General features: G+C 50.8%; 1 protein-coding gene across 2 annotated transcripts in view; it reads left to right on the top strand.

Annotated features, from left to right (window-relative positions):
• The window catches only part of CTSB (cathepsin B), a 46799-nt gene that overhangs the window by 9522 nt on the left and 12644 nt on the right, over window positions 1-24633 (top strand). The window contains exon 1 of one of the 2 annotated variants that reach the window (XM_068552503.1): window positions 17586-17712. The exons of the other annotated variant lie outside the window; for it this stretch is intronic. The gene's annotated coding sequence lies outside the window, so the exon portion shown is untranslated. Of the gene's footprint in view, window positions 1-17585; window positions 17713-24633 lie in introns of those variants that run through there. 2 annotated transcript variants of the gene reach the window in all.

The following is a 24633-nucleotide window of genomic DNA, read 5'->3' as shown; positions in this document are numbered from 1 at the left end:
AAGAAAATAAATAGGGCTTCCCTGGTGGTGCAGTGGTTGAGAATCCGCCTGCCAATGCAGGGGCCACGGGTTCGAGCCCTGGTCTGGGAAGATCCCACATGCCACGGAGCAACTAGGCCCGTGAGCCACGACTACTGAGCCTGCGCGTCTGGAGCCTGTGCTTCACAACAAGAGAGGCCGCGATAGTGAGAGGCCTGCGCACCGCGATGAAGAGTGGCCCCCGCTTGCCGCAACTAGAGAAAGCCCTCGCACAGAAACGAAGACCCAACACAGCCAAAAATAAATAAATTTAAAAAAAAAAAAGAAAGAAAATAAATATACTGTTGTATGAGTCTCCTAGAGCTGCCATATCAGATTACCACAAACGACTGAAAACAGTAGAAATTTATTCATTCACAGTTCTGGAGATCAGAAGTCCAAAAATCAAGGTGTCAGCGGGACCATGCTCCCGTCAAAGGGTCTAGGAAAGAATCCTTCCTTGTTTCTCTCGTAGCTTCTGCTGACTCCTGGCAGTCTTTGGATTCCTTAGCTTGTAGCTGATCACTCTCATCTCTGCCTCTGTCTTCGTATCCCCTTCTTCTCGGTGTGTCTCTGTGTGTCCTCCTCTTCTTTTTTTTTTTTTTTTCCCCCTGGCTGTGTGGTGTGGCTTGTGGGATCTTAGTTCCCCGACCAGGGATCGAACCCAGGCCCTCAGCAGTGAAAGCACCAAGTCTTAACCAGTGGACCACCAGGGAATTCCCTTCCTCTTCTTATAAAGACACCAGTCATTGGATTTGGGGGGGCCAACCCTAATCCAGTAGGATCTCAACCTAATTACATCTGCAAAGACCCTCCTTCCAGATAAGGTCACACTCTCAGGTTCTGGAAGGACATGAATTTTGGGAGATACTACTTGACCCACTTCGGCTGCCTTCTGCAAAACTCTGAAATGCCAAACACTGGCTTTTAAGCAAGGCGTCAGTGGGCTGCCACAAGCCAACCAACCCAAGTGTGCTGGCTGTCGCCTCTTAATCATATTGTAGAAAGTTGGCACCAGAAGAGACCTTGGAAATCTGTCCAAACTTCTCATTTCATCAATGAGGAATTTGAGAGTCAGTGGAGAGGTGATTCATCCCAGGAGACTCCAGTTTCCAGGTACAGTCGAGGAGTCTACCTCAGGCCAATGTTAACTGGGCCCAGAATAAACTCCAGCCTCCATCTCAAAGAGCTATTTCAGGATTGTGTTATTTACCTACTGCCAAGTAACATTAGCGCACCATTCCTTAAAACACATCTACTGTCACACAGCTGCTGTGCGTCGGGAACCTGGACACAGCTTTGCTGTCCTCTGCTCAGGCTTTCTCACAAGGCTGTAGTTGGCCAAGGCTGAGGTCTCGTCTGAAGGCTCAGCTCAGGGAGGAACCACTTCCAAACTCACTTCTGTGGTTGTCAGCAGGATTCAGTTCCTTTGGGGCTGTTGGACTGATGAGGACCTTAGTTCCTAGCTGGCTTTTGGCTGGAAGCCACCCTCAGTTTCTTGACTTAAGCAATAGAAATTAATTTTTTCACAGTTCTGGAGCCTGGAACTCTGAGATCAAGGTGTCAGAAATGTTGGTTTCTTCTGAGGCCTCTCTCCTTGGCTTACGGATGGTCACTAAATTAGGTTCCTGAACCCAATTCTAATTGGGGGAGGGGGCGGTGGTATCCCATACCAACAAACAATCCTCAGACACCACCAGGGTATCCTACAATTCAACTCAATTCTAACATGTCTACCCAGAGATAGCATCAGATCCCACAGGTTAAGGATTCAGTCCTACAAGACTGCCCCTCTCCCCCACTTCAGACACAGTTAATTTGCTAGAGCAGCTCACAGAACTCAGAAAAACATTTTACTTACTAGATGACTGGCTTATTACAAAAGAATGTAGCTCAAGAACAGCCAGGTGGAAGAGATGCACAGGGAAAGGTATATGGGAAGGGATGGGGCCCTTCCATGCCCTCCCCAGGCACACGGCTCTCCCTGAATTTCCTCGTGTTCATCAACCCAGAAGCTTTCCAAACTCCATCCCTTTGGGTTTTTTGGATACTTCATTACATAGGCATGGTTGATTAAATCATTGGGGATGGCAACTGATCCAACCTCCAGCCCCACCCACCTCCCCAGGGGTTGCGGGTAAGACTGAAAGTTCCAACCCTCTAGTCACTTGGTTGGTCTCCCTGGCAAACGGCCCCCATCCTTAGGTGGGATCCAAAAGTCACCTCATTAACATCTATCACTCTCAAGCCTTAGGAAGTTCCAAAGGTTTGGGGAGCTGTGAGTCAGGAACTGTGGACAGAGACCAAATATATATGAAGAATATATTTTGGTCATCTGGGTGACCAAATATATATTTTTTATATATCACAGTATCACAGTCTCCTTCTCACCATGTGCTCATGTGGTCTTTTCCCCTCTGTGTCCTCTGCCTGGTCTCTACATTTTTTTCTTCTTATAAGAACAGCAGTGAGATTGGGTGAGGGCCCACCCTAAAGGCCTCATTCTAACTCAGTCACCCCTTTGAAGACCTTATCTCCAGATACGGTCACACTCTGAGATACGGGGGCTTCAACAGATGAATTTGGGAAGGGGCACAATTCAGCCCATAGCGGGGACCTGGCCTCATTTCGCAGCCCTTACCACCCCTGGCTCTCACCAGAGCCCCGGCCCCAGCGTCTGCCTGACAGGATGGCTGGACCAGCAGCCCCGGAGCTCAGGGGAGACCCTTCCCCTGGGGGAGAGTCCAGCGTACTCTGGAGATCAGCCCCAGCATCCGGGGCCCGCAGGGGACACCTCTGGACAGCTGTTTATCCTCCTCCACAAATTCCCACTCACTCCTCAGGGCTGCTCCCCTCACACCCTGGCCCTCCCTGAACTGCTCCTGAACGCAGCCCCCCAGCTCCACGCCACTCACTGGCCCACCAGGGACCCTCACCCGGCAGGTCTGTGCAGCGAGCGACTGTGTAGAGCTGCTTGGAATGCATTCTTCATGGGATTCCCCGAGGACACACCCTCCTGGTCCTTCTCCTCTTTACCACCAAGAACTAGCTCACTGCTTGAGGGCTAGTAAGGGCACCACTGCATCCAGGCTGACTCATCCCTTTTTTTTTTTTTCATTCTTTTTTTTTGACTGCACTGCATGGCATGTGGGATCTTAGCTCCCCAACCAGGGATCGAACCCACGCCCCCTGCATTGGAAGCGCAGAGTCTTAACCACTGGACCACCAGGGAAGTCCCCAGATGGACTCATCCCTGAGATCAAATGTCCCAGCCTTGCTGTGAGGACAAAAATGTGTTCATCAAGAAATTATGATATATATATGTGTAACTGAATCACTTTGCTGTACACCTGAAACTACGACGTTGCAAGTTAAGTACACGTCAACTTTAAAAAATGGTTAAAATTTTTTAAAAATTAAAAAATAAAAAGAAATTATGAACGACAAGGTCCTACTGTAGAGCACAGGGAACTATATTCAATAACCTGTGATAAACCATAATGGAAAAGAATCTGAAAAATAATGTATATACATGTATAACTGAACCACTTTGCTGTACAGCAGAAATTAACACAACATTGTAAATCAACTATACTTTAATAAAATAAATTTAAGGGAAAAAAAAAGGAAGTTATGGAACCAAAGCAGGGAGGATGGTGCCATCATAAGAGGAAAATCCTGCAGGTCCCATAGGTGCTGCCTGGCCAGACAGCCTTCAGAACTGCAGTCTGTTGCCCGAAAGAATGTCTCCATCACTCTGATGACAGTTTTCTTTCTCTGTGTGGGCGATGAGAACTACTCACTTCTATGGCCAGAATCTTCCAGAACTGAGTAGAAGTTATCCCTTTCTTTAAGGCTTACATGCTGTATTTCTCCCAGCTCCTCACCACCCTCTTAGTTTCTCCCCAACACTGAGGCCAAGTATTAGTTACCACTTCGTCATAATCCCTGAATTGTTTTTTCTTCTAATAGAGAAATAGTTCTCTGAGCCAGACTCTTCTCAAAAACGGGAAAAGGACCTCAGAGCCGCCAACTCAGGGAAGCCTCTGATGGACTCTGACGTGACAAAGACAGGGCATGCGATGCAGAAGGGGGCCCACGAGGTGGTTGTGTACCTTTGTGCATTCACCCCCTCACGTCTGTGAATGGCTCCCCCCAGGGTTGTGCAGTGAACAATCTGCACAGCTGTTCAGTGTTTCCTGGAGAAAGATAAGATACAGCAAGAAGGATACAGATGTGGCCAGCGGACGATGGCCCCCAGATGGGGCTGGGAAAGTGCACTAAGGCTGACAAAGGAGCCCTTTCAGCTTTACTAGGATAGAGAAGAGGAATGAGGAGGGCTTGGGATGGCAAAGCACGGAAGGAAATGAAGGCGTTTCACGCCTTTCTCCTTTCATCTTCACCAAAGCGTGTGAAGCTCAGCGGGGAGGGGCAAAGCAAGCACCAGGAGGCCTCTGGTGTGCCAGGTCAGCGATGGGCGCCCCGCCTGCCCTTGTCCGAGCAGGGGCTGGGGCCGCGGAGGACTCCGGGCTCGGGAGTGAGCCCGGCACAACCGGCCTCCCTGGGTGAGGCCTCACCTCCACACTTTCTGTCACAGTGAGAAGCAAGTTTCTGGACAGTAAGAGACAGAGACCAAATGGCTTTGTGTTCCCTTTATTTCCTGACCTCCGGACTCTCCCTGGGCCACAGGGTGAACCTTGATGGGTGCCCAGGACCTGCAGCCAAACTCTGGGGCAGCACACCAGAGACTGGCTTGGAGCCCCTCTGTCCTTCCCCTGGGGCAGGCAGGGGGCCCACAGAGATGCGCTGTCGTAATTCCGCTGCATCTGTAATAATGAAGGGCAAGTGTCCTGGGTTTGAGCTGTCCAACAGAAACATTAAAATGCCAGCGAACTTTGTAGACCCAGAGGGGCTCCTGCAAGAGATCCTGCCGGCAGGAGGCAAGGCATCCTCCTTCTCTGCCTGGCACGTTTGCTGGGAAAGGGGAACACAAACCGTGTGAGGGTCCAGACTAGACAGGGGTCCAGCTTAGCTCCGTCTGACCCAGGAGGAGAGAAGCTTATTGCACAGTGAGTGCCGCGGCCCCCTGGGGCCGGGGGGGTGAGCGGCCAGGGGGCTCCCGGGGCAAGTCCATGGACTTATTCAGAGGAGGGGCTGGGATAAGCACCACGTACAGGGACAGAAACGGGGTCCTGGAAAGGGAAGAGGTGAGCAGGGCACCGTCCCTCCCTCCCAGGGCTCGCAGTGTACTTACCCCAAATGACCACAAAGCATCAGCTCCAGTAGCTCAGGAAGGTGAGGTCCTTCCCGCCACGGGATCAATAAACGCTTCAGGGAAGAAGTGCGTTTATTCTTAGCCTGGAACTCAGGTGGAAATAAAGAGGGGGAGACCATTGGAAGCAGAGGGCACTGCGAAGACAAATTCCGAGTTCCAAAGGCACGACAGGGAAAGAGCGTATGTAGAAATTCTTCGAAACAGAAGCCATGCTGGGTCTACCGTCACCCCAGTCTTCCCCTGCTTAGCCCCCTCCCCCAGGCCCCAGGCCACACCCAGCCCTCCTCAGGTTGTGCCTGCCTTGTCCCTCGGCCCAAAGCTTTGTTCCTGCTGTTCCCTGCCTGGAGGGATCTGCGGCCTCTGCTGCCCAAGTCCCTTCCTCCTTTTCAGACTCTACTGTCGTTCAAAATCTAACTCAGAGGTCACTTTGGTAAAGCTGTCCCAGATTCTCTCAGTCAGAACCCCAGTCCTGCTCTCTTTCTCCCCCTCCTTTGCCGGACACGGACGTGTGTGTGTGTGTGTAGTGTACGTGTGGTATGTGTGTGGTGTGTGACGTGTGTGCTTTGCGGTGTGTGTGTACACGTGTGTATTTGTGTGTGTTGAAGTACAGTTCATCTGGCTCCCCAGTAAAATGCCACCAGCCAGTTGGGCTGCGCTCTGGGGCCCCCCTGCTTTCTGCCCGCCACCTTCCCCCGGCACCTGGCTCTAGGAGGGCCCTTGGTGGCGTTGGTTACTGGTCCCAGCTTTAGTGCTGACTGGCTCTGGGTCCTTGGACAGGTTACCTCACTGTTCTGCCTCAGTTTCCTAATCTGTTAAAAGATCTTACAGGGTCGATGTAAAGACTGAATGACATTGTGCACTGAAAGTGCATGTAGACTATTATTATCTTTTTTTTGGCCATGCCTCGCTGCTTGCAGGATCTTAGTTCTCTGATCAGGGATTGAACCCAGGCCCTTGGCAGTGAAAGTGCGGAGTCCTAACCACTGGATTGCCAGGGAATTCCCTACTATTATCATTTATATTTACTTGTTATGTATGTATAACATATATTTTAAAATCTGTCTTTGCGAATTCCAAAGTCCTTTTCCTCTGGAACCCAGAGATAAGAATTTGCTTCAATGACTGCTGTTGAGCAAAAGAGGCTGGCCTGTCCTTGGGCTCACAGCGACCTGGGACTGTTCTGGAAAGACAAAGGCATACCTGTCATCCTCTTTGCAGCTCAAACCACAGGTCAGGCTCTTAGAAATCCATAAAATATTTAAGGCAAGGCCTTTGTTACACCATAGCTGGTTAACATTACTATAAATAAATGAACATTATCATTCATAACAATAAAGGGGATGAGAGACAGGTGACTTGATTATGTAGCCCTAACCCAACCCTAACCCTAACCCTAACGCAGAGAAGGGAGAAGTCAAGTGATTTAATGAAGAGTCTGAACATTAGGAATTTGAGAAAAAAGACTCTTGCCTTTAGAGAAACCATCCATGACTGCACTGCTTGTGGAGAAAATGGCCCTTGGGTCTTGGTGGGGAGGGCTGTCCCCCATCCCACCCCAGGCACTGCACTGCTCTGGGTTGGGTCCATTCTGGAGGCCATGCTTTCAGGGAGATAGTGGTCAATGGTAAGAAACCCGAACAGGATGAGGTCAGGTCTGGGAACCGAATCCCAAGGGCATGAGCTGATGGAATCGAGGCCATTTGGCCCAAATCAAAGGATATGGCAGCCTCACCTGGGCAGAAAGTGATACTTGAACCTGGGGGGGGTGGGCAAGTAGGACAGAGATCGAACTCCGTATTCAGACGTCAGGGACGCCTGGTGAGGTAGCAAGCATCCTGGCACCCTCACTGTTCAGGCACAAGGCCGGTGACCACCAGCCAGGGTTCAAGTTACCTACAGAAAGTACTACTGCCTTGTAACCTTTGGCAGTGGATGTATGGGCTATTGTAAACAGTTGACCTCCGCGAGAGCAGAGAGCCTGTCAAGACCCTCTCTGTATTCCCAACATCCAGGACAGTACCTGGCACGTACAAGGCCCTCAATCACGTTGAGGTGCCTTTCAATTTTAAGATTACTTAGACTTTTTCAAGGACAATAAAAAGAAATAATAATGCTACTGGACTTCCCTGGTGGTCCAATGGTTAGGACTGCACGCTTCCACTGCAGGGGGCATGGGTTCGATCCCTGGTTGGGGATCCCGCATGCCATGCAATGTGGCAAAAAAAAAAAAAAAAAAAAAAAATGCTACTAAGAGAGACCTCACCAAAAAGGCTCTACTAATGTGGATGTAGAAATATCCTCTAAACACCCTTTCTTCATTTATGCAGCAAACAGCCCATCACAAAAGGCACAAGAGGTGGGTTGTAACCACAGCATGTTTTTGACCTGGGAGTAACACATTTTCCACATATTCAGAACCAGCAGACAATTTCTCTACTAGTAAGACTAGCCCAAGGGAAGTCCCTGAGGGTAGACCGTAAAGCAATGCTGAGCAGGCTTTTCACATTTCCTCTCTTCTTGCTATTAATTAGTTTTTACTATTAAGCTCTGTGAAAAATACTACTGTCACCCCCTGCATAATTATCAAAAGCACAAAAACATTCTAGATTTAGGAGCAGGGAGAAAGAGGCTGGGGAAAGAAATGGCAGGGTCTCATAATAATGAGGACCTGTGGAGGCCACTACTTGGCTAGAAGCTTTCCCTGGTGTTACGGGCTGAATCGTGTGTTTCCCCCGCCGCCCAATATTCATATGTTGAAGCCCTAATCCCCAGTACTTCTGAATGTGACTGTGTTTGGAGATAGAGCCCTTAAAGATGTGATTAAGTTAAAATGAAGCCAGGCCTTGAGGGTGGGCCCTAATCCAGCCTGACCTGTGTACTTATGAGAAAGTGAAATTGGAACACAGAGAGACACCAGTGGTGCTCAAGCACAGAGGAGGGACCACCACAGGGCTGAGAGAGACGGCGGCCATGTGCAAGTCCAGGATAGAGGCCTCAGAAGAAACCAACCCTGCTGACGCCTTGATCTCAGACCTCCAGCCTCCAGAACTGTGAGAACGCAAATTTCTGTTGTTGAAGCCCCCGAGTCTGTGGTTCTCTGTTGCAGTAGGCTGAGCAGACGAATGTACCTGGGATACTCCCTTTCACCCTTATAACCACTCTGATTATTTTGCAGAAGAAATCGAGGCTCACAGACGTCAGTTAACCTGTCCCAGTTCGCACAGTGAGTGAGTGGCAGAGCCTGGATCTGGCATCAGGTTTGTGGGTTGCAAAACTCACATTCTGGGCTTCCCTGGTGGCGCAGTGGTTAAGAATCCGCCTGCCAATGCAGGGGACACGGTTTCGAGCCCTGGTCCAGGAAGATCCCAAGTGCCGCAGAGCAACTAAGCCTGTGCGCCACAACTACTGAGCCTGCGCTCTAGAGCCCGCAGGCCACAGCTACTGAGCCCGCGTGCCACAACTACTGAAGCCCGCGCGCCTAGGGCCCGTGCTCTGCAACAAGAGAAGCCACCACAGTGAGAAGCCCGCGCACTGCAACGAAGAGCAGCCCCCGCTCGCCACAACTAGAGAAAGCCCGCGCGCAGCAATGAAGACCCAATGCGGCCACAGAAAAAAAAAGAAAAGTGAACCCTAATGTAAACTGTGGACTCTGGGTGATAATGATGTTCAACTGTAGATTCATCACTTGTAGCAAATGCACCATCTGGTGGGTGATGGCGGTAGCGGGGGAAGCTGTATGCTTGCCGGGGGCAGGGACTATACGGGAAATCTCTGTACCGTCCCATCAGTTTTGCCGTGAACCTCAACAGGCTCTAAAAAATTGTCTATTAAAAAAACAGCTGAGGAGTTCCCTGGCGGTCCAGTGGTTAGGACTTGGCGCTCTCACTGCCGTGGCCCCGGTTCAATCCCTGGTCGGGGAACTAAGATCCCGCAAGCCCTGTGGCACAGCCAAAAATAAAAAATAAAAAATAAATTTAAAAAACCTGAAGAAATCTTCAGGGCAACCTTGGTAGGTGTGTCTGGAACAAGTGCCCTTGCCTGGGAGGGCCTCTGCAGCATGAGCGCCTCACTCGTGCCAACTACGAAGGAGCTGCACCTCCACCCCCCTCCCGCCACTGGGCTCCCCTGGGGCACCTGGAACCCGGGAGGCCAGGACAATGTGGAGTCTCCACGCGCGCTCAACCCCACAGCAGTCCTGCCCTGACCTGCTTCGTGCAGCTGAGCAAGGTTGGGATTTCCAAAAGGAACTTTCCTGGAGAAACGAAATTAAAAAGAGAGCACAGCTGAACCCAGAACTCCAACCGATACAGGAAGGATCTTGAGCTAGGCCAGGTTGGGACAGATGAGACCCTGTGGGGTGGATGAATGTCTGCAAGGACCCCGACCTCAGAGAAGGGGGCAGGCAGCTGTACGTGAGGCAGGGAAGGAGAGAGGAGAGGTCGGGGCGACATGAAATCCAGCATGGCGGGGTCCGCAAAGAACATCTTCTGGAAGGAGATGCCTCGTGTTCTGGATGCCTTTCTGCAAGGTACAGCCCTCCTCCACCTCATGGCCTCCAGCTGCCCATCCTCATGGTCTATTCCTAAATCTCCAGGAGGGTTTACTAAACTCACCAGGTTCAGTGTGAGCTTCAGAAATGGAACAAGGGTGGTGGATCTTCTCCGGCGGTCCAGTGGTTAAGACCTCGTGCTTCCAGTGCAGGGGGTGAGGGTTTGACCCCTGGTCAGGGCACTAAGATCCCCCATGCCTCACAGTGTGGCCAAAATAAATACAGAAATACATAAATAAAGTAATAAAGAAGTTGAACAAGGGTGGAGTTTTACGTCTTCAGAAAGCAAGCATGCCCTCCTCCCCCAGTATCCTCCTTCACCTGGAGATTTGCAACATCTAGGGACACTTTTAACATCCAAAGACCGTCAAAATGGAAGTTTTCCATCCATTTTACCTGAATCTAAAGGGAGGGGAGGTCCCAGGTGAAAACCTAAAGTGCAAGAAAATAGCAAAGCGTAAAAGGGAGCAAGGATATTTTTGCTAACAGAGCACAGATATTTTTGCCTTGATTAACTCAGACTTGTCTCAGACACACAGACCCTGGTTCCCCTCCTGCCCCTGGGCTTGAGCTGATGTGCTGGTTCACGGCAACGGCTGGCTGCAGGCTTGAGCTCAGCCTGTCCTCCTGCCCTCGGCTTCCTGATGGACCTCTGGCCCAGCGCTACCAGCAGATTGCTGACAGCTAGAAGCCAGCCTCCTACAGGTCACATTCCCTCTGCTGGCAGGAGGCACCATTCTTTTTTTTTTTTTTTTTTTTTTAACTTTATTTTTGGCTGCGTTGGGTCTTTGTTGCTGAGCGCGGGCTTTTCTCTAGTGTGGTGAGCGGGGGCTACTCTTCGTTACGGTGCGCGGGCTTCTTATTGCGGTGTCTTCTCTTGTTGCAGAGCACAGGCTCTAGGCATGTGGCCTCAGTAGTTGTGGCTCGCGGGCTTAGTTGCGCCGCGGCATGTGGGATCTTCCCGGACCAGAGCTCGAACCCGTGTCCGCTGCATTGGCAGGTGGATTCTTAACCACTGTGCCACCAGGGAAGCCCAGGAGGCACCATTCTTTTATGGGTTCACGAGCCTGTTACCCCAGCCATGAGCATGTGTGAAGCTCCGGCTCCAGGACTGAAGGCCACTCCTGGCTGAACTGAAGGCAGAAAACTGAGCTGGGATTCAGGCTGTACCCTGCCCCCAACGAATGCTCAAGCCCTTCTCAGCTCTTGTTGCAAATTCACCAACTTCCCCCACCTACTCCCTGATGACTAATCCACTACTTTCCTTCACACACGCAAATTAGATGATTAACAATCAGAAGATACTTTATTCATCCAGTCACAGATCAATGCCAATTAGAGGAGGTTTTCTCACCTCCACAGAACCCAAGACAAAGAGATGAGGATGGGGAGCTCACACAGGTAGACATCTGGAGGAAACAAAGGATTTCATATCTCACCATGGATTTCTTTTCTTTTCTTTTTGAATTTTTTTGGCTGTGCTGTGCAGCATGTGGGATCTTAGCTCCCTGACCAGGGATCGAACCCGTGCCCCCTGCAGTGGGAGCATGGAGTCTTAACCACTGGACCTCCAGGGAAGTCCCCTCACCATGGATTTCTAAAATCTAAAGACATCCTCAAGCAAAAGAAGAATTCATGAGAAATAAAAGCTCTTCTCTGAAGATCAGTTGATTTTTGAAAAGTACTTATTGGCCATCTACAGCAAACAAGCCTTCTGAAATCGATAGAGAAATTAGACCATCCGTCTGTGGTGACCTCACTGGTCTCTAAAATGAGCCAGAGCAATGACTATGCATTTAAATGGGAACAGTTTACTCTTTACCTTCCCTTAGCAAAAAGAATCTCATACTCAGAAACGATTTCTGCTGGTGTACAGTAATAAAACTTTTCTCCCATTTGAGCCCCAAATGATGGAGAACCCTGAACTGGGGTACTTCCCTATTGTCACTCTTCCTGATGACTTTGCTGATTGTATGTTCTGTATTCACTGCTGACGGCATGGAGCTGCTTTTTCACAGAGAGCTAAGTCAACAGATCTGTCTCTAGGGGAAACTTAGTACCTAGGACAGAAACAGTCTGACAACATTCCAGGAGACCCCCAAGTATGGGACACAAAGCAGACTTGTCAATTCTCTGTAACTCAGACCCCTTTGCGAGCTCCTAGGCAGCCTTGGAGTGGGCCCAAGGGGACACATTTTGCTAAAGGTGGTGCCGGTGACCTGAGAAGAAGAGACAGGAAACGCATGGGCTGAGTCAGGAGACTTAGCTGCTTAAGTGCACGTGACTTTGGCAAATGGCCCAGCCTCTCCTGGGTTTTCTCATCTGGAAGAAGCCTACCTCACAGAGTGGCTAAGAGGCTCCAAGTGGGAAAGATTATGAGGGTGAGACTGCTTTGCAAAGTGTAAGGAGCTATATGAGCACAAACATACTCACGCGTGTTGTCAGCGCTCTTGATCTGGAGCGTGTTTCCTGTGCTGGGCGCTCGGTGCCTTACACGTATTAACTCCCTGCCGCGGACTGAATCGTGTCCCCCCAGATGTCACATGTTGAAGCCCTAACCCCCAGTGAGATGGTATTTGGAGATGGGGTCTTTGGGAATTAGCTAGGTTTAGATGAGGTCCTGAGTGTGCCCTTATCAGAAGAGACGCCAGAGAGCTTGCTTCCTCTCTCGCTCCACTTTTAATTAAAAAAAGAAAAGAACCCCCATTGCTTCACATCCTTGCCAACATTTGGTATTGTCCATGTTTTAAGACCAGGACTTTCTATATATCTTGCTCTGGCCATTAGAAAGTGGGAGGAGCTTTGTAAACTTGAAGAGTGTATTTGTGGGTGTTACCAAACCAAACTTGTTTCCGCTCACCCAGATGTGCAGCAAAGCCAATATATTGACACTGGGTTGTGGTGAAGGAAAGTACAGCATTTATTGCAGGGCCAAGCAAGGGGAACGGACAGCTCACGCTCAAAAGACCTGGACCCCCCAGTGGCTTTTAGGGAAGGGTTTTTAAAGACAAAGTGAGAGGGAGGGTCTGGGGTGCGTGATCAACTCATGGACATCCTTCTAATTAGTTGGTGAGGCGGTAACAAGGTGATCTCAATTATCAGTTTTCTGGCTCCAGACGGTCTGGGGTCTAAGTGCTGCTGGTCGTCCGCATGTAGTTAACTTCTTCCACCTGATGGGGGGTTTTTGTCTCTGCAAAACAACTCAAGGATATGGTTCAGGATATTATCTATAGTCCTGGAGGAGGAACTAACGGTCCTTGACTTTGTCTTATGGCTAAACTAATATTATTTTGTCTTGTTTCACTGTTTTCCTTTGTTTCTGCATTTTTAAATTTCTCTGATTAAATCTGCTCTTTGGAACTTGGGGAAGATCTAGGAAGTTAAAGGTTTTTTTACAAACAAGAGGTGGGGAACATGGGAGCAGTTTGTCCCCAGGAAGGCCCCATAGTGTCCTGCTCGGTTTCATGGGCACTGTGGTTGGTGCACTACACAGAATCTAACTTAAATTATCCCCTCATAACAACATGTTTAGAGGCTGGGAAAAGTGAAGAAACTGTGGAACTAGAAATCAAACCCAGGTTATTCTGGCTCTGTTTTTTTTTTTTTTTTTCCACCCTGGCGAGGACCAGTGGGAAAAAAAGAGTTTTGAGAAGGGAGATTGTAAGCAGATAGGGTAGGGGGTCCTGGAGAAAGGGAACCGGGAATGGCTTTCTTGATACAAGAGAACCCATGTTGGCCTAAGCCCTTTTGGGATCTAAGCCTGGCCACAATGCTTGCCCTTGAGTAGTCTCAGTAATTAATGATTTTAAGGGAACAAAGGAACGCAGGAACAGAGAAAAGGCAGTCAAACAATAGTGCAGTGATAAAGCAGAGTCCTAGTTTCTCCTCAAGGGGTATACATAATAATACATCCTTTTTTAAAATTTATTTCTTTTGGCTGAATGGCATGTGGGATCTTAGTTCCCCGACCAGGGAAGTCCCCCCAATATATCTTTGAGTTCTGCGGGAACAAGGTCCCCACCCAGGTGGAGGACAGAATGATGACGTTGACCCTGTCGACTTCAGTCAGCTAAGACTTGGACTCTGTCGACCTTAGCCCCAATTCTGTGCTAGTAGTCTTCTGCTCAAGCCCCTTCATTAATATGTATGTACCCTTAGCTTAAACCTTCCCCAGTTTTGCTGTTTGGGGAGACACCGCTTTGGGAAAGATCCCCAGTGTTCTCCTTCCGTGCTGCAAGTAATAATACATCCTTCTCCTGATCTTTGACTTGGTTGTGTCTATTGGCTCAACATCCACCAAGAGGTGAACCCAGCTTTCAGGGAACAAGATCTCTGTGCAGGAGACTATTATCAACTCTTCCCATTGGTCAGAGCCCTCCAGGAAGCTCAGAAGATTCTGGTTCATGGTAGAATCCAGTGCTTCTGGCCCTGTAGGCTTGAGTGAACTGGGGGCAGGGCATAATGGGGGAAAGAAATCCTCCTTCAAATACTTCCTTCCTTCCACCTGCTAGAGGTCTCAGGAGATCATGCTCTCAGGCTCATAAAAGGCCTAAAGTAAGAATTAGGGGCCCAAGGAGACCTTCAAAAGGTCTTATCTGTAGGACTTCTCTGGTTGTCCAGTGGCTAAGACTCTGCGCTCCCAATGCAGGGGGCCTGGGTTCTATCCCTGGTCAGGGAACTAGATCCCACATGCATGCTGCAACTAAGGAGCTGGTGAGCCACAACTAAGGAGCCCGCCTGCCGCAACTAAGATCCCACACAACCAAATAAATAAATAAATATTAAAAAAAAAAAGAAGGTAGAGAGAGGATTCACTCTTATCAGGTGTCACTCTTTTGGGTCAACACCTGGGAGGAAGAACTAGCCGATGCCCAAACCATCAGACTCCACTGTCAGCTACTAAAGAGCCCAGTAAATATCGACAGACCGTCCATTAAAAATCTCTCCACCACCAGCCTAACTCCCCTGGATTTAGAAGCTGGCAGAAAGAGGTCAGAGGAAAATGAATTTACAAGTGTTTACAAAAGAGGGAAAAACAGATCAGGTATTTCTTCAGAAAAGGGACTTTTTAAAGGACAGCCAGAAAAAGGGGGGGAGGATTGTTTCTACTTTAGCCTTTTCCAGTACTTCCTTAATCAACCCTGTTTTTAAATTTTTTTTGTAATAGTTTTATTGAGATATAACTGACATACCAAACTATTTACTCATTTAAAAGTGTACAATTCAATGTTTTTTTTTTTTTACTATGCTCATAGGGTACATATATATCCATCACCACAATCAATTTTAGAGCACTTTTATTACTCAAGAAATCCCATACCTTTTAGCTATCACCTCCCAAATCTCCCATCTCCCTGTCTGCCCCCTCAGCCTGAGACAATCACTAATCTACTTTCTATCTCTATAGATTTGCCTCTTCTGGACATTTCATATAAATGGGATCATATAATACGTAGTCTTTGTGACTGGCTTCTTTCACTTAGCATAAATGTTTTCAAGGCTTATCCATGCCGTAGTATGTACAGGTATTTCATTCCTTTTGTAAATAAGTACCATTCCATTGTATGGGCATATGGCGTATTGTGTATCAATTCATCAGTGGATGGGCACTGGGTTGTTCTACCCTTTTTTATTGTGAATAATGCTGCAATGAACATCTGAATCGAAGTTTTTGTGAGGATATGTTTTTATCTCTTTTGGTTGTATACCTAGGCCTCTTTTCCAGAAGCTCAACAGGCAAACATCTTCTGCACATACAGGCCAAAGCCCTTCTGTACATTCTGAGAGCTATTCCCTGGTCCCAAACCTGGCAAGTTAAGCCAAAATTCTACTAAACCTTCAAAGTCCATTTCATTCATTTATGAATTCACTCAATGAACAAGTGTTCGTTCTCTACTAGGTGCCAAGCACGCTACTATGTGCTGGGGATGCAGAGGGAACAACAGGCAAAATCCTGGTCCTCCTGGAGCTTAAGAACCAGTGAGACCAAAGAGGGAAGTAACATAGATCCTGTGGCATGTTGCTTTCTCCATGAAGCACTCCTGGATCTCCCAGGAATGGTTCAATTCTACTCTAGTAGTACCTGTTTATTTTTCTTTTGCTCTATTTCAAAAGGGATTTCTATCTCTATAATGGCATCCGTCCAAAATTCCGTAAAATTGAGAGAGTGCATGGAAAGCACTTGGCACTCCTCTTGTCATGCTGTAAAGAAGAGAGAGGAAGAGAGAGAGATTTATCATGATCATGCGTGTGTCCTCCTACTTGTGCCTCTTATGAGCACTATTATGGAATTCAAGAATGACTGATGTCATATGAAGGTGACTTGGCAAAACACTGACTTGCAGTCTGGAGTCCACGGCTGGAGTCTCTTGATCACCAATGCTGTTGTAAGTTCCTTGGATATTCCACGCACTTGAGGATGCAGCAACCACGTGTGGACTGAGTCTTTTTTCCTTCCACTCTTACCCCTAATTGGGACCAAACAGATGCGAGCACATGTGTCCGGAGAGCTCTCTGAAGGGCCCTGGCATGCACAGGGACTGTGTCACAGCTCATGGCCAGGCATCTGCAGGACACAGCAGACAGCCAGGGCCTCCTGGAGTTGGCCAGACCTACAGCTTTCTTACTACAGGAGCACCAGGATAAAATACCAGACTTTTCTGAGCCCGTTGAATAAAACTGGGATCATACCAACCTCGCAAGATTGTCATGCGTATTAGAAACATCCAGGGGACTTCCCTGGTGGCGCAATGGTTAAGAATCCGCCTCCCAATGTAGTGGACACAGGTTCTAGCCCTGGTCCGGGAAGATCCCACATGCCACGGAGCAACTAAGCCCGTGCGCCACAACTACTGAGCCCGCGCGCCTACAGCGCGTGCTCCGCAACATGAGAAGCCACCACAGTGAGAAGCCCGCGCACTGCAATGAAGAGCAGCCCCCGCTCGCAGCAACCAGAGAAAACCCGCGCGCAGCAACGAAGACCCAACACAGGCAAAAATAAATACATAAATAAATAAATTTATTAAAAAAAAAAATATCCGGGGAATCATGGAACCAAGTGGGACTTGAGCCCCTCCATCAGCCTCCATAGGGACCCCCACCCACAAGTAAACTTCAAGTACCACAGTGTGCTTGCTGTGTACGTCCTCTTCAGGACCGGCCTCCTGGCACCCCTCGTCCAAACAGATTTCTGCCTCTCAGGTCATTCTCTATAGAAATCCTGATGCAGCTCCTGAAATTAGTACTCAGTGGTAATTAACTACTACCTTTTTTTTTCCTTACATAGCTGGACTATCTGATAGGTACCCTTTCTCAGAACAGTAAAGCCAACAGGCTTTTAAGGCTCTTCTGGGAAGCCCGCTGTCTCGATATCCCCATCTTTGGCAGTTGTTTCTGGATCAACGAAATAAGGATCTGGATCAACGAAATCCCCTCCCCCAAGTAGGGATCCGGGCTTTGGCTTTGATGCGCTGCGTCTCGGCCGGGTGGGCCCCGGGGAGTCTCTCCAGGCGGGGTGAGGCCCCGAGGGCCGCCTCCAGCCCCCTTCCGCTCCGCACGGGTCCCAGCGCGCAGGGTGGAAGCCGGCGGAGCTCAGAGCTCCTCTTCCCAGATGGCCGGGCGCCGGGCGGGCGCGGGGGCGGGGCGAGGCGGGGCGCCGGCGGTCACGTGGTGAGTCAGCCGGGCGCGGGGCGGGGCGCCGGCGGTCACGTGGGGAGTCCGTCGGGCGCGGGGCGGGGCCGGGCGCGGTACTTAGCGCGGGGGCGACCCTGGGGAGCTACAGCGGCTGCTCAGGCACCAGCGGCATCCCCAGCGGCGGCCAGGGCAGTCTCAGGCTGCAGGCCCAGGCCTTCTGCGGCGGCGGCGGAGCGCGGTGAGTGAGTGAGTGCGTGCGGGCGGGTCGGGGGAATGGGGAGACCGGCGTCCCGGGCCGGCGGAAGGGGAGACCCTCGGGCAGTCGCAGCCGGGCGAGCCGGGGCGGCACGGCGCCCTCCCGGACGTCGTTGTGGTGAGAAAAGCAGAAATCAACCCCCGCGCGGGTAGCGCGGGCTTCTCCCCTATTCCCACTCCGGCTGGGAGGCTCGTGTTCTTCCTCCCGCCGCGTCCCCGGGCCGTGTTCTGACCCCAGGCCGGGTCATCCAGACCCCACGGTTCGCCGTCTTCAGGGCCGGGGAGGGGCGGGCGGTGGGATCCGAGGGAGGAGCCTGCGAGGAAGAGCTTGGCCCGGGCCCTGCCGACTTTTCGGCGGCAGCCCGGCTCCCCAGCCCCTTTTGAGCTTCTGGGCCTCAGTTTCCTCGGCAGATTGCTGAGATGATAGTATTTACCTGCATCAGTTTTAGGTGTATTCTTTTTCTAAAAGGTTTGCCTGGGCAGTTTCTTGCACACAATCACACCCAAGTTCGGGGACCCCCAGAAGACAGAAATTGGAAAACAGGAACCTGGAACTGGGGGGAGGGGGGTGGGACCCACAGGAAGAGTTAAATCCACAGATGGGAGGAGAAACTAAGCAGAGCGGGGGACAGGAGACTGTAGGACCCGGGGTGCCAGCTCCCCGCCCCCCCGGGAGTGTGGGGAGAGGGAGATGCCGGGCCCACCCCTGGATTGCTAAGGAAGGGAGCCGGCCTGGGCCCAGGGTGCTGCGGGAGAGGCGAAGGCAGGGCAGAGCCCCGGGGGCCTCGCCCATCGCTCAGCTGATGACCCTGGAGGCCTCGGAGAGGGAGCGTTGTGGGGTGACCGAGTTTGGGGGTCCGCCGGCTGTCCAGGTAGATATGAATTGGATTTGTCTTTTTCGTGGGCCTCGGTCAACCCCTTCCCCAGGCACTGAGGAAGCCAGTAGGCTGGCGCGGGGAGAAGGACAGTAGCCCAGGCTCCACATTCCCTCCACCTGACCCAGGAGAGACTCGTACCCAGTGTGGGGAGGAGGGGTTCAAAGGGAGGCCTAGAACCTTTGGTTACCTCTGGAAAAACTGACCCTCAGGGGCCTCACTAGAGGCGAATGCAGCTGAGGTGCGTTCATCTAGTTGAATCTATAGATGCAGGATGATACGAGGAAGAGCCTTAGCAGGGCGTCTGGTTTGGTAAAGGCTACTTTCCTTTTCTTTCATAACATCCTTAATTTCCTGGAGGATTGTTTCCTGTTGGCACTGGTGACGGTGACCTAGCGCCCTTGAGCTTCATAGAGAAAGAAAGGGGCTGGGCCGCCCCCAACCTGTGTGGCTTTCCCAAAGAGTTGAAGGCACCCTGGAGAATGGATTCGCTCAAACCTTTGGGGGCATTTTTGTCCCAGAGCTGGGGTGCAGCCAAGTGGAAGGGTGCAGATCCCTTATCTGGGGGCTTCCCAGGCCCAGGGGAAGGCGACTTGGGCCAGACACAGCCCAGGCTCCCTTTGAGCTCCCCTGCTGCTGGGTCAGGACAGCCTGTTTCTGAACTGGCCAGGCAGTGAGTGTGGAAGCCCTTTAGCTCCAGGAAGCACCTGCCTGTGTGCTGCCGATTCAGCAGCTCGAGCTGCGGCCCTCCTTGTAGATGGGCTCTTTCTTTCCCCAGCTGCCGGCCCTGGGAGTTGGAGTAGAAAGTGGCATACATTTTAGGGCTAAGATACCTTGTGTTACCATTGGCAGCTGGATAGGGAAGTGAAGGAAGAGTTCTTTCAGCTGAGCCTTGGCATGTCTGTTGGGTGGTTTTCTTAAATGTGGTGATGAGTTGGGGTTGTGTTGTATATCCCCATCCTGGGGAGAGAAGAACTGAAACGTTTCAGGGTGAGGACCCACAGTGTCTGCCGCCTCTTTTGGGCAGTTTAGCATAAGGAAAGCGTTGGAAATACGTGAGGCTGAACTATATGAAATGGTAATTTTTGTAGGTCAAGGAGGATTGCAGTCAGGCACTTGGGTGTAGAGGTGGTCAGGATTGACAGTAAGTGGGACGAATCTAGTTGAAGCACACGCAGGTGTGTGTTGGACTCACTGGGTTTTGGGAGGCCGTCGGCATTCCACCCCTCGTCCCATGTCTTCATCTTTCTTGGTTCACGCTCAGCGAACGCTCCAGAGCTGCCTAAGCAAGGGTGCCTGGGAGATGACTCCGAAGTCTCTCCATGCCTGGTATGTTCACATCCTACCCTGGTTTGGGTAGGAGGGGGATCTAGGGATCAAACACCATTAAATATTTAGACTTCAGTCCCGTTTTAAAGCACAGGCCTCATCCCCACCTGCTTTCTGCAGCACCCATAGCTTCTTATCTCGGGGTGTGTGTGTGTGTGTGTGTGTGTGTGTGTGTGTGTGTGTGGTCACGGGGGTGGTGGGTGGGGTCTTAGAGTCAGTGCCTTTCCTGCTGGTCATGGCCCCCGGCGGCAGGCAGCAGCTTCCAGCTTCTTCACTCTGCAAATCTGTTACTGGTGCCTGAGGGACCTTGTAACTCCTGTCTGCTCTTTGTGCTCTTTGTGATTCCCCTGCCTGGTTGGGGTTTTTTTCTCCTTGTTGTTCTTTTAATACTTTGTATCAATTTGTGAATAATGTTATTGAAATTAACATGCTTTAATTATACTGCACGTGTCCTTTTTCCACTTGTGTCTGTGAGATTGATTTATGTTAATACATAACAGATCCAGTTCATTCATCTTAAATGCATGGTGTATTTATTTCCTGAGGGACAGTTTTGCTTTTTCACTGTTCTCACAGCGCTGCAGTGTTCTTGTGTCTGTCAGACACTTGCAAGAGTTTCTCTAGGGCAGAAGCAGGAGAAGTCAGTAAGTTGCTGGGTCCTAAGGTGTGTGCACCTTCCAGTTTTCTAGATACTGACGGTGCTGTCCAATGAGGTTTTACCAACGTATATTCCCAGTGGCCTTGAGGGTTCTTGTCTCTCATATTTACCAACACCAGATATTATCGGACTTTAATTTCTGCCAGTCTGGTGCGTTTGAAATGCTGTCCTTGTTTTAATTTGCATGACTGGGAAGTCAAATTTAATTCTTTGCTCTAGGAAATCATTGATGAGGTTTTTCTATTTTTGTTGTTGATCAGGGATAGTTTGTGGGTTTTAATGTGTTTGTCCACAGCTAGAACTTAAGAAGGTTTCTTTTGATCCTAACCTGGGTATCTGGACTTGTCTGCAATTAGATAATATTTTCTGATTTTTTAACTTTGAGGATGCGTGTGGGTTTTGGGTACTGGAAGTCTGACTCTTCCACTTCACAGGTGAGAAAACTGAGGCACCTGCACGTTTGTGACATGACAGGTGTCACCCAGATAATTGTGGAGGAATCTCTACAATTCGATCTCTTGGCAGTTCTGTCCCTACCCAGGTACACCATCCAGAGCTTGCCTTGGGTCTTTTCTCAAGCTTCAGTTACCCTCACCAGGCAAACAAAAGCCTTAATCAAGACCAGAGGCCCTTTTCCTTCACTACCATCTTATGAATGCCGGGTGCTGGGAAGGATGGTGCCTGCAGTCTTGACTGTATTACCTGTCTCTGCCAGGCAAATCACTCACTTAGTCTGGTCATCAAGATAACCTAGAGTTACCAGCACGGATGCGGCAAGGAGGATGGGACAGATACCATCTAGATAATGAACTGATCCAGTATAGAGCAGTGTGAAACTAGCTACTCTGCCGAGGGACCCAGCGGGGCTGAGCTTCTCCGTGACCCCCGGACCTGCTGACCTGGACTGGGGCAGGATGTGCTCACTGGAACAAACCAGTCACGTGGCCTCTGGGCTTGCGCAAGACCTGGGAAGGCGATGCCGCCCAAAGGGTTCAGCCGCTGCAGGGTAGAGGCCTTGTCACACATCAGCTGGGAGCCATCAGCCCCGCCTTCTCCATCTACTTAACCCTGCAGGTATTTGGGGGGTGCTTTGTTCTGGTGGTCAAGATAGCAGGATAAACCACCATCTGAGTAGGGGGATCATGATTTTTCTTCCACGCTGGGATACAGCTGAGAATAGAAAGAATTACCCTGGGATGGCAGGAGTTAACCGGCCTGTGCGCAGCGAGCGGCATGTTGGCGCTGCTGGTGCTGGTGCGTGGGGGATGGTTTTCTGGGGGCAGTAGGGCTGTCCACACCGAGCCAGGCTGCGGGGAAGACGTCTCCTTCCATCTCCCAGCAGGCTGGCGAGGGGAGTGTATCTTCCCAGGGCCCCAGGGGAGGAAACCTGGACCAAGCCGGAGAGGCGAGGCCTTTCTGTTGCTTGCTCTCGTGTCTGCCAGTCCCCCCCACCAGTGCCCAGCCAGCAGGGAGACGCACTCCAGCCTGGGACTGAATTAGGGAGCTGCTGTGTTCCCGCAGGCTGCAGAGGCAGGGAGCGCTAATCTCATTTGAGCCTCCAGGGACTTCTGAAAGCTTTTAGGAAGCAGCCCCAAGGTCCTCCAGAATCCGGGCAGGACGCCCGTTTTAGAAGCTGAGGCACGGGGATGAAGCACGCCTTCAGCATCTCACTAAGTCAGGGTCGGAGTCGGGGAGCAATCCAGCAAGCAAAAGCCTCCAGAACTTTCCAGAACTTTGCCCAAATGGTCATGTTTCTCAAAAATACAAAATGTTTTGACTGCTGAAGGCCTTCTTGGGGGGTCCGTTGTTTTAGGCCTAGGGGAGTAATTTTCTTGTGTGTGCAGGTTTTGAGCTGCTGTGACTGATCTTAAGCAGTGTTCCATTTGTGGGCACTGTAGCCGCACGGTTTCCAGGCACCACGGGAGAGCAGCTCGAGGAGGCCTCCCTGCCGAGCCTGGTGGGAATCAGTCACTTATTTCAGACAGACTGGCAGATGGGGAGCAGGGGAGGCCTGTGCGTGTCCTAAAGGGTTCAGGTGGCTGAGGCAGGTGGGGCCTTCTCGCAGCTCCTGGAGCCTGCGGTGACGCGCTGGATGCCTCTTCTGGGTCACACAGCACTTGCTTGGGCGCGTTCAGCTGCGGGGTCCTGGCTCTAGGGGCTGGATAGCCAACTGGGGCCCGGCCGTCTGTCTCCTTAAAGCTGTGAGGATGAAGATTGGCAGCTGTCTTTGTTTGGTTTTGGTTTTGGTTTTGATTTAAAGATGATAAGCCAGAAAGCAGCTTCACATGTTTCCATTAGGAATCAAGACGTAGAACAGAAAGACCACATCAAGGCTGTGCTTCAGACTCGAGGAGAGGTCCCGGGTGCCCTTCGGGTCGATCAGAGCACATTTGAGGTCAAGGCGTTTGTGCCGCTCCAGCATCGAGGTGTCAGTGGGCGGCTGACACGGAGGGGAAGCACAGGCCTGCCTGCTTCTGTGTGGGTGCGCTGGAACGGCCCAAGCTTCGGGAGCAAGTGCCGCGGTGACGGCGAGGGGCAAGCGTAGTCTTTGTGGAAGAGAAAGAAGCACAAGCTGTAGCAAAAAGGTCCCACTGAACCTTCACAACCCTCCAGCCCTTCCACCTTCCCCCCGCCTAGAGCCACTCTGCTGACATGTAAGAAACAACCTTAATTTGTGGCTGTTGGCAAAAGGTAGGCACTCAGTTCTTTTGAGCCAGCAGTGAAAGGGGTCAGCAGTATTTAAGCGGCAGCCGGGGGTAAGGGAGAGCACGGGACCTGGTGAAAGACTGTGGCTGGACATGCATCCATCTTTTTCTGGGTTAGCCAGAAGACTGCAGCTGGCCGATTTGGAAATTTCAGGTACATATGTCCCGTCTCCTTAGATCAGATTTAGAATCCAGTCTACAGAGGGCTCTTAACCACGTAAGAAAGCTGTTTTAAAAATCAAGCTTGGCTGTGTGTCCCTGGGATGTCAGGACACCTGTGTTCATTCCCCTCCTTCCAGAGCCCCGAGGCCCATGGTGGGCCCAGGGCTGGCTTCAGGGTGGTGTGGGGAGCAGCTCTGCTCTTGGGGGAGGCTCACAGAGTCACCTGGACGCAGGCCCTACTTTGCCCAGGACAACATTCTGCGGAGCTCGAGTGGAATGTGCTTTCATATAAACAGTCAAGTGCTCTAGGGGGTTTGGAGCGGAAAGAAATGAGAGAGCCCATTTTTTACAGCCAGAGAGTAGCTTGGAAAAGGGCCAGAGGGTGTAGTGGAGCTCAGGGTCTTCCCAGGAAGTCAGCTGACTGAGGGCTGCAAGTCACATCTGCCCACAGCTGTCCTTTTTCCCGGCCACACCCTGATGGGGATCTGGTGACTTGCAGGTGTCCTAATCCTGTTTGGGGCCCTCTTCCCTCACAGTAAGGACCTTTCTGTCCTTTCTCTCTGGTTTTTAAGGGGGAAAAACCCCCACAGAATTGAGAAAAGGGAAATGTTTGTTCAAAAGAGGGGAAGTGAAAGCTGGTGGTGTTTTCGTGCTGAGGCCACGAGTGGGACCGTGACTGGCTTGGTAACAGCAGAGCTCGTGCCTTAAACCATTTGTGCTTAGTTTGTCCTGTTTCAGGATGCATGTGGATGTGGACAGAAAGGAAGAGGTGGTGTCCACTGGAATGCAGGGGCATCTCTCTGTCCCCATAGGAGGAGAAATTTGATTCCGTATTCTCTGGGATCTCAACAGCCCCCGGACCCTCAGAAGGGAGAGGTCCATTGGAAGATTGATTGGAGTTAAAATCTCAGTTTTAATTGGGGCTTTTTGTGACGTGGAGGTATTTTGGGCGGGTTTGAGTGAACTGGACTTGTCTGGCACGGACCGCAAGTGGGGAAAGGAGAGGAGAGAGGGAGGAGGAGAAGGGTGGGGCCTTTGCTGCCTTCTGACTGGCAGGCACCCTGCTTTCACTCTGGACTTCCACCCGGGGACACGAGTGGTCACTAGCCCCATTTTACAGGTGGTGAGACTGAGGCTCAGTGAAGGCGGGTACACAGTTGGGAAGTAAGTGGAAT

Source organism: Eschrichtius robustus, chromosome 10, assembly GCF_028021215.1.
Source record: "Eschrichtius robustus isolate mEscRob2 chromosome 10, mEscRob2.pri, whole genome shotgun sequence".
NCBI lineage: Eukaryota > Metazoa > Chordata > Mammalia > Artiodactyla > Eschrichtiidae > Eschrichtius > Eschrichtius robustus.
The sequence above is the reverse complement of the archived record's forward strand: the minus strand, read 5'-3'. Positions and strand labels throughout refer to the sequence as shown.